The following is a 10,000-nucleotide window of genomic DNA, read 5'->3' on the forward strand; positions in this document are numbered from 1 at the left end:
GTCGGTGCTAGTAGCATCTGTTAGCTGTTAGCCCCTCTAGGACGCACCGGTGCTAATGTCTTCGCATCCGCTGCAATGATGTTTATATGGATATGGTTTAATTTTGCGTTACATGACCCATTTCGTCTGTAAAGCCGTGCCTGTGTTGAATCTCTCCTCTCCTCTCTCCCCTCTTACTCCGCGCCCGGCCACACAGCGGCCGCCGGTCCACACTTCTGACATTTGTCCACCGTTTTAATTTTTTATTAACACAGCTGGATATTGTTAAGTATGAGGGGCAAACCTGTGTTTGTACAAGTGTTTCCGCTGGTAACTGCTGGCGCGGCCGCCACGGCGAAGAACACAGAAGAAGTTATTGAATGCAACTAACTTCAGGTCGTAGAGTAACAGCGTGGGAGACGGAGCTGCTGGACCTGGGCCAGAGATGTGACCCATGGCCAGAATATTATAGTTCATAAAAATGCAGCGCAGTGAAGATACAGACGTTTCATACACACGACGTGTGTATCGTTCATAAAAATGCAGCACAGTGAAGATACAGACGTTCGACGTTCGCCATTCGACCCGTGCTGGACCCGTTCATAATGATCAGCCGTCTCTCTGTGAGTAGCGTCCATCACACTCCCTCTCGCTGTTATAAATAGCCTATGTGACAATCAAATTTGTTTTGGTTAAAATCAACAAATAATCGTGAAAATAATCGCGATAAAAATTTTGATCAAAATAATCGTGATTATTATTTTGGCCATGATCGTGCAGCCCTAGTTTAACACACAGGGTGAAAACAGCATCTGCAGCAATGTGCAGTACAACAAAAAATATGGTGTTTTTTGAAAATTAAATTATGTAAACCTATTCTGGTACAACCTCAAAATACAATTATGAACCTGAAAATTAGCACAATATGGGCACTTTAAGTTACCCATGCAGGGTGGGACTGAGATAATTGAGTGACACAGCAGTGATGCTGCAAAGTTGGAGCAGTGAGTCACAGCTCATTTCTGTGTAAAGCAGATAGAGCCCGCTGGGAGAAAGGAAACAGTTATGTAACACATGGAACCCAGCATGGAAGAGAAAAGACATTCAAACAGATTAGCTATCAAACTGCAACCAAGTTAACGGAGGGGAAAAGGAAACCCTTAAACCTGATTAAAACTAGGACGCTTCTCATAGTAAATGGAGCTTGGATGAGATGAAAGTGCATTTCTTATTGAGGAGTCACATCTCAGGCGAATGTGCATGGTGTTTGCGGCCATGTTTTTGTAGTTAAAAAGGGGAAGGAGGGTCCAATAAGCTCCTCAGAAGGAGGATAATGATGTGGGGCAAATGTTCTTCATCTTGAACAAGGCACTGTAGTCAGGCGATCACCATCCGGAAGTTTTTATGCAGAGTGAAAGTTGTAGCTTCTGCATTAGCATCTGTAGGCAAAACTATCTCCTGTTCATAGCTGTTGTAGCATTGGTGTACAATATCGCACTGATTCCAAAAAGGGGGGATTCTATTTTCTCTCTCCCCGCCTGGAAAATTTTACCTATACGCCGGTAGCAACATGTGCTGGGGTTACCACAACAAGTTGATTGGTATGTGAGTCAGTGACACTATGGCGAGCACAAATGAACCGCCGGAGCTGAAAGAACGGCCCGCGGTCCCAGTCAGCTACAACAGCACCGGAGAGAGAGGAGCCAAAATCCTGATCATCCGTTATCAATTTCAGAGAATGAGAGATCCTTTTCAGCTTTATGGAAACCAGACAATACTTGGTTGTATGTATGATCAAGGTATTGTTGTTTGGATCTTTACGTGAAAACATTGAATGCCATCAGACTTATTCTTATATTACTAAATTAATTAATACTTGAGTTTGGGGATTCAGTGTTTTGCCTAAGTGCATTCCAGCACGGTAGATGCTTCTTGTCATGAGGAATAACTCCACAATGGGAGATGTAATAGGGCTTCCAGCGGAAGGGCTGAGCAGCCTATCCTATCACAGAGCGAAGGGGCTTCCCCCTGGGAATTATGTGTATGTGTCAACCACCGCAGGCTCTTACAGAGCAAACTACCAGGGCAAATTATAGTCAATTGCTAGAAAACAGACAGAATAAAGACAAACAACAAGCAGTGGCAATTATAGTCACAGGGCCACTGATTGCCAGCTCAGCCCTCTTTGTAACGACTTGATCCCATTGGACAGATAAGAAGCTGTCTGCTGAAAATCCCTATCTTTACAGCATTGGCAAATTTCCCACTTTCTCAGCACCCAATAAGCTGCTTTCTCTCTGTGCCTGAGCACAACTGAAGCTTTGAAATCTTTAAAGGCTCTGTCTCTTAGTTCTCTGTTCAGCATATCCACACTGGGAGGAAACCACAGGAACCCCATCCTCTGTTACTGCTGACCTGGTGGAAAACATTAGTGATAAGAGTGTGTTAGGAAAGAGACATAGAACACAGAAATAGGACAAAAAAAGAGCACTGTCACTGAGCACAATTCATTATTGTTTGGCAAGTGTCTGTTGGGGCTAAGTCATAAACTGTAAAAAATAGTGGACATAGCAGCAGTGACATCACCCATTGGTGTGTGGACTGCAGTTGTGAAGGCTTGAGTCGTCAACTCTTCTCTTTTTTTTTAAACCGGATGTGACGATTTTTGACGAGAGGGTGGAGCTGGGGAGGATGATGCTTAAAAGGGAGAATAGACCATTTTCAACCCTTTTGAGGCAGGTCCCCCAGTAGAGATTTAATGGCTGGTAAACATCGACCTCCAGGTAGCAGCACCATTTATCTGCATGTACGGCAGTACACAGAGCTGGTTGAAAATCGTCAGACTATCCCTTAAGTTACCTGCTGATGCTACGTGGCTAGCTAGCTTGGATGGCAGAACAAGACATTTTTAAGTGAAGTGAAAACCCACAGCAATAGGGTCAAAGTCTAAAACAAAAAACAAAAACAAGTTCACGGTTATTTTAATGTACACAGTGTCATGGTTAGCATTGCTAAGACTCTGTCCTGATTAACAGGTCAGCGTGTTGCCACGCCCTTAAGCATCCCCTGCTTTGTCAACTTTGAAATAAAATAAGACCATCATTTACTAAACAAACGTAACGCTGTATTACAGAAGACTTGAAACTAGCGGCTGAGAACATAAACTCCCTATGAATATGTTTAAATCAAGTCAAAAATAGGGTCATTTTCCTACAGACATCTAAAGAAGCCGACTTCTTTTTGCAACCAGGGGTGTCGTCCCCACTTTTCCGACCCCAAAGTTTTGTCTATTTTTTTTCAGTTTGTATAAAAAGCAATAGAAAGGATATAGTTTGCTATTTAATATGCTATTTGATGATAAATATTTACAGACCGCACTTCACTCTGACATAAAATTATAATTGAAAGCCTACGAGTGGTGCAGGAAGCAGCGTATAAAGGAAATATTAGAGAAGTTCTCAAACTAACAGCAAAAAGGACTTTGGCTCAGCCGTAATCATAGGCTTTGCTCTGTAATGATGGGGAAGAGCAGGATGATGTCACACCAGACTCTGGGACTCTAGTGTACAGTGTGTGTCGGAAGTGTCTGTGCGTGTTGCTTATTCTATATTTAAAAATCTTGTAGATGAAGACGCTGCTTAAGGGAGATGGCAGTTCCGTCCTGCTGTTCTCAGCTTCTTCTTATTTTTTTCCTCCTGACTGTGAACGTGTGGAATGTATCACATATTCTGGTGGCTGTTCTGTGAATTTACACACCAAAGACTGTTATAATTGTTGACTAAATAGTTAAGGACAAAATGTACTGTCATTCCATCTTCTGCTTCCCAGCTGACAGGGCCAAATTATGCAATAATGACTAATATTCCTTTTCAAATGTAACTGCGTACACACCAGATGTGGATTTTCCTAATGAGACAAATGATGTGAAGCACACTTGAGTGTTAAGTCTGAATGTAAGATGTGCTCCTCACTAATTTTAAGTATTCAGTCTCTTTGGATAAAGAAATGTAGAGTATGTGTATGTATTTAGTGGGACAAACTAATGGCAAAATGTCTATATGTTCTTTATTTGTTGTTCATTAAATTACTGTGTTATATTTGTCCACCCATTCACGTCTCTTGTGGTTTGGCCGGCCCTTGCGTGTCATTAGTTCTTTGTTGAGGTCAGAAGTTGATTGATAGAAAATTATTAAGCAACTTTTAAATGACCGAATCATGATTAATATTATATATGTAATATTTTTCCAAATAAAATGTGTGACTTTATATGTGGATGTTAGAGCTGAAACGATCAGTCAATCAGTTGATCAACAGAAAATGAATCGACAACTATTCTAATGAAGTAATTTTTGATTGATTCATTCCAGCTGTTCAAAGGCTCAGCTTTCTTTGATAATGAACAAAACGATATGAGCATGAATGTTGATCTTAAATGATAACTGCCTTAAGCATCCTAGCCCAGGCTGTGCCATTGTTTTCCTATGGGGAGAGCGGTGGAGACAACTCGAGGAAGCGCTACTCTTGGCATTGCATACCGCTCAGAATTGCCGCCAAGCGCTGCGGCCAAAGTTCAAATGATTTCAACGTATTCCTGTGTCGCGCTTTCCTCTCTGTGCTTTGGGCCCTACTTCACGGTTTAACCTTTTGTAATGTGTAGGCAGCTTTAGGCAACATCCACACTACTCCATTTTCATTTTTAAACAAAAACATTCCCTGTCTACACAAGAGTTTAGGCTCCTTAGCAGGACTGTCCCTACAACACGTCTGTCAACGCATATCACATGACCATTCACATACACTGGGCATGCGTGTGCCGGTGTAAAAAGGAAGCAGAGTACTCTGTGGCTGAAGGTCTCTGTTACTGTCCGTCCAGACTACAAAGCAACTGCGCAGTTTTGTAACTTAACAAGATCAGCAGGGGGTGCCTGGATAGCTCACCTGATTGACCGTGAGCCCCATGTGCTAAGGCTCCGTCCTTAATGCAGCAGCCCTGGGTTTAATTACGACCTGCGGACCTTTGTTGCATGTTGTTCCCCATATCTCTCCCCTTTTACATATTCAGCTATCCTGTAAAATAAGGCCTAAAATGCCCAAAAAATAATCTTAAATAAAAACTTCCAAATGTCTCCGTGGTAGGGGCACAGAAACGCCGGAATAGTATGGACACTTCAGAAGAGGGTAGTCTTAAACCCTGGAAAGCCCCGGCTGAATTTAACCCCTGCTTTTCACACTCCACACTGGTAAACTGTAACGAGCTTAAAGGGATCAGTGGGTCTCTACATGCTGTGCACCAGTCAAAAATGGCTTTAATTATTCATGACAGAATTGAGCTGGGGGGCCGAGAGTGTAACCAGTTAGAGCAGAGGGTGGCTGGACACAAGTCAAAGTAAGGAGAATGAAATTAAATAGAGGTGGGATAGCAGAGGGATGAAATGCTACAATGGGAGGTGGTTTAACCTGCCCAAAGGCATTCTGGGGAATTATAAATAGCAAATGTGCGACTCACTGCCAAATGGATGTTTATGACAGTTATTATACTGGAGTTTTCCACTAAAAATTCTTGGGAGTCAGAGCCAAGGAATTTTTTCTTTTCCACAAATAGGATCTGCAAGAAACATCCATCATATCAAAAGTTATACTCATGAAACAATATCTTAAAATTCATTAATGGCAGGAATTTAAAGCCAAGATATTTAATGCTGTTATCTCTGCTGTGGCGAGACGTCTACAGAGAAGATGGTGTTGAGTTGTTGTGGGAGGTTGTGTTAAGACCTGCTGCTAATTTTAATCAGCCAAGGCAAAACTTGTAAAATGCGAGCTTGTGAAGACACTATTAAGCTTAGGCTGTTGATTTCAGTGCTGGGAAATGCTTCCAGTGCTTCGCCTCTTTTTTTTTAACAGACTTTACAGACGTTTTCAACATTATTGTAACCAGACGAGACATACAAAGATAATTGAGCATGATTACAAAGACTTGCCAATTGACATGGGATGGGAATAAAGAACCGCTTCCAGTTGATAATCGGTTCCAAATTGTCTGATCCATCGGAATCGTATGCCTCCTAGCTTTTCAATTCATTTTACTGATGCCAGTATTTCTGACAGTTCATCTATGCTGCATTAAAAAACTTCCAACAAGAAAGAAGTCATGATGGAGAGGAAGAAACGGTCATTTCAAAAAGAAAAAAAAGACAACAATGCTAATCTGTAAAATGATCCTTTCAAATAAGTGTAGAAACATCTTTTTATGCTAGAATATGGGTTAAATTCCCAGAATTCCATGTGTTTGACAATCCAAGCATGAGTGCCACTGCTTCCCAACCGAGCATGCATGCATGCATGCATGCATGCATATATAATATATATATATATATATATATATATATATATATATATATATAAAAAATGACATAAGTGCCAGAGAGGCTTAGCAGATTTGTTTTGACTAAAGAAAACCTAAATGAAAACAAATGCTGTACAAATGAAGCCTAGCGTAAATTCTTTCAGGAAGACTTCTAAGCATTATTTACCTCCCTTTCCTACACTGATCAGCTGATTCGGGGCGTTCACTTTTCAGTTCAACCAACCAGAATTGGTCATGGATTCCAAGAGCCAATCACAGCATTGCATCCCTGCTTTACATCTGTTCTTCTCTCTGCTGCTCCTCCAGTCCTCCTCCAGTGGGCTCCTTCCTTCAGGTCTTCATACTTCTCTCCCCTACCAGTGTCTACAGTCCATCGGGGCATATTCAGCTTACTAGTGGCTTCTCTACTCTCCTATAAAATACTATTTACACAGCAATGGAGTCTAATCGGCAGAGACTCAATACAGGTTAACCTTGTGCATATGTGAAAATAAACATTTTGCGTATTTGCAACAAAGTCTATCCTAAAATATGAAATAAGCTCTAATTTCAGCTACCCTGCGTTCAAAATCTGAGATAATAAAAACAGTTGTGTTGATGCTGAAAACCGGGAAATTGATCAGGAATCAATAAGGGAATCGATAAAGAGACCAATAAGCAAAATTAATAGTGGAATTAGTATCAATACGACTGCAATACACAGGTTGACTTCTAAATTAGAAACAAGGCAGTAGAGCTGCACAATTAATCAAATTTTAATTACAATCACGGCTTCCCATGATCAAATCTGCGTGATCGAGCGATATTTAAATGCATCATTCCGTTCATAGAACTCTTCGGGTTTTTTAGCAAAGCCCATCTACCGCTCCGTAAACCACTTTCTGATCATGTGCCAGTCAGAGTTGTTACTTGCACCGCGCAGCCTAGTTTCTAGATGTAGACAGTCACAGAGGACAGAGTAACAAATAGCAGTTGGTCATTAGTGGGTCATAAGGTTTACCAGTTTACCAGTAAACACAACATTTTGTCCCATCTGTGTTGTCTTTCCGACAACAGCAGTGACCAGTGCTAGTCGCTGCTAGTTTGTGTCTGTTAGCTCACAGGGCTCTAAGGTGCGACTGACTGACTATTTTTCCCAGGTCGAACAAACGAAGCAATGTTGTTTACATCAATATGGTTTAATTTTGCGTTACATGACCCATTTCGTCTGTAAAGCCGTGCCTGTGTTTGGATCTCTCCTCTTACTCTCCACACAGCCCCGCCCCCATTCACTCACATACGGCTCCCCAGCAACATGGAGGGACACAGTGGTGACAGCGCCGGTCCACACTTCTGACATTTGTCCGCAGTTTGAATTGTTATAAACACAGCTGTATATTAAGTATGAGAGCAAAACCTGTAGGCTTAAACACAGAAGAAGTTAATAAATGCAACTAACTTCCGGTTGTAGAGTAATAGCGTGTGAGACAGAGCCTTCTGGACCAGCACGAGAGATGTGACCCATGGCCAGAATGTCATAGTTCATAAAAATGCAGCGCAGTGACGATACAGACATTTCATACACACAACGCGTGTAAGTCCGCTGACCCGCCATTCAACCCGTGCTGGAGCCATTCATAATGAGTCAGTCGTCTCTCTGTGAGTAGCGTCCATCGCACCCCCACTCTCTCCCTAGCTCTTTTAATCAGTTACTGTTGAAAACCAGTAAAGGAGCTTTCTCAGAGATAATTTTATTTTTTAAATATATCCTAGGAGATTTATTTCAGATAATTTTGTTGCAGCTGTATGTACAGTATGTCCAACATACAGATTCAACATAAGAGGAATGTAGCACAATATGGATGTGATGTGTTATAAATAGCCAATGTGACAATACAATTTGTTTTGGTTAAAAACAAATAATTGTGATAATTAATCAGGATCTCAATATTGATCAAAATAATTGTGATTACCATTTTGGCCATAATCGTGCAGCCCTACCAGGCAGCTTAAAAACCTGATCTGAGAATCTGGCTGCTTTTTGCACAACAACCCAGCAGGAATGACAAAGTCACCCTGTAACTGTGAACCTTGAAGACTGCAGAGATAGAAAGAGCTCGGCGACACAACAGTGTCAGCTCGCTGTGAGAGAGTCTGCAGCAGGAGCCCCGACGAGCTGGTGGGGCGAGGAGTCACACACAGTGACCTCACCGCACTTCTCAGTGCAGACGCCACGTTAGTATCCACACACAGACAGTGAGGCGATGGGGCAGGGGGTAGAACCAGCCTCAGACATTTCTTTCTCCATTTACCTGTACATTCTGGACTATTCCAGAGATTAGACACGTTCCCTCAAGACAATGTCAAGGCAACTGTGCAACATCCAGACCTTTTTATGCAAACATGTACTACTTCTGAAGATACAGAACAACAAAATATTGGCTTTCAGCACTTAACAAAAACTATAGCCCTACTAAATACAATACACAGACTAACAGTCTGTTGATGAATCATTTCCATATATAAAGGATCAGCAGCATATTGATTGAACGTTCCATTCATAACAAACCAGCCCCAACATTACTACAACTTGTTTCTACATCAAAGTATCCTCTCATCACAATCTGGACACTTTTCTCAATGAGGTCTGGTGCACAGCCACCTGATTAAGAACAGAAAGGTCACTGCTTTGTTGCAATTTATTATTTCACCAGAAGAAAAAGGGATCATTAGTGGCCAAAGCTAGCCTTTCATGCTGAGGAGCATCTGTTCAGAGACTAAATAGATACCTGGTTATGGAGGGAACACTTGTGTCTGCCTCCTGATTGCCCGATTAATATTTCATTGCATTTATTTTGCAGCATGGCGTCATTATCATCACCATTCACAGATGTCACATGTATCCAGAACAGACATACATGATATCACCTTTTTCTAACTGAGTCCACCCCCTTTAAATGTAGTTAGAAAAGTCGGATAACGAAAACCGAAGTGTTTGTGAAGAGCCCCATCACTCGAACAAAAAAGCTGATTGAACATAGATACTAAGGGTCTTCAAATGGCAACTGTACACACTTCTTGTAAACTATCCTTAAAGTGGCTAAAATTAACATTTAACAATCCCCTTCATATCGCAGTTTGCTGCAGCAGGCAGCGGTTTACGGCACGCTAAAAAAGCTCATTCCACGCTACATACTAAACAGCCATTAGCTAGCTACCCAGCTAACAATTTTTGGTTCCCAGAACGTTCTGGGAACGTTCCCCAAACGTTCTCTAAAGGCAACCTTTAGAGAACTTTAGGGAAACGCTCCAAGAACGTTGCAACCTTTAGCGAACGTTACGGGAACGTTCCCACCTGAACGTTAGGGGAACGTTCCCTTAGCGTTTCAACCTTTAGCGAACGTTAGGGGAACGTTTGTTGTAACCAAAAAAGAACGTTCCCAGAACGTTCAGAAAACTTAAATGGCACACTATCTTATAAGATAATTTACCATTTAGGTTTTTCCCTCAGGGGTTGGTAGAGAAAGGGTTAGGGTTAGCAAATCTTTGCTAGCGGGTAAAAGGCTCTAATGAAACCACTGTAACGGTTACACTAACGTTACCTGCCCCGCACCAAACAGCTATAGCTAGTTAGCTACTAATTAGCTAGCTAGTTAACTAACGTTAAATAATGGAGCC

At 41.7% G+C, this 10,000-nt stretch overlaps 1 protein-coding gene across 1 annotated transcript in view; it reads right to left on the bottom strand.

Annotated features, from left to right (window-relative positions):
* syn3 (synapsin III) overlaps positions 1-10,000 on the bottom strand; it is a gene marked incomplete at its 5' end in the record, with an annotated part of 124,157 nt that overhangs the window by 113,264 nt on the left and 893 nt on the right.

Source organism: Etheostoma spectabile, chromosome 23 (assembly GCF_008692095.1).
Source record: "Etheostoma spectabile isolate EspeVRDwgs_2016 chromosome 23, UIUC_Espe_1.0, whole genome shotgun sequence".
NCBI lineage: Eukaryota > Metazoa > Chordata > Actinopteri > Perciformes > Percidae > Etheostoma > Etheostoma spectabile.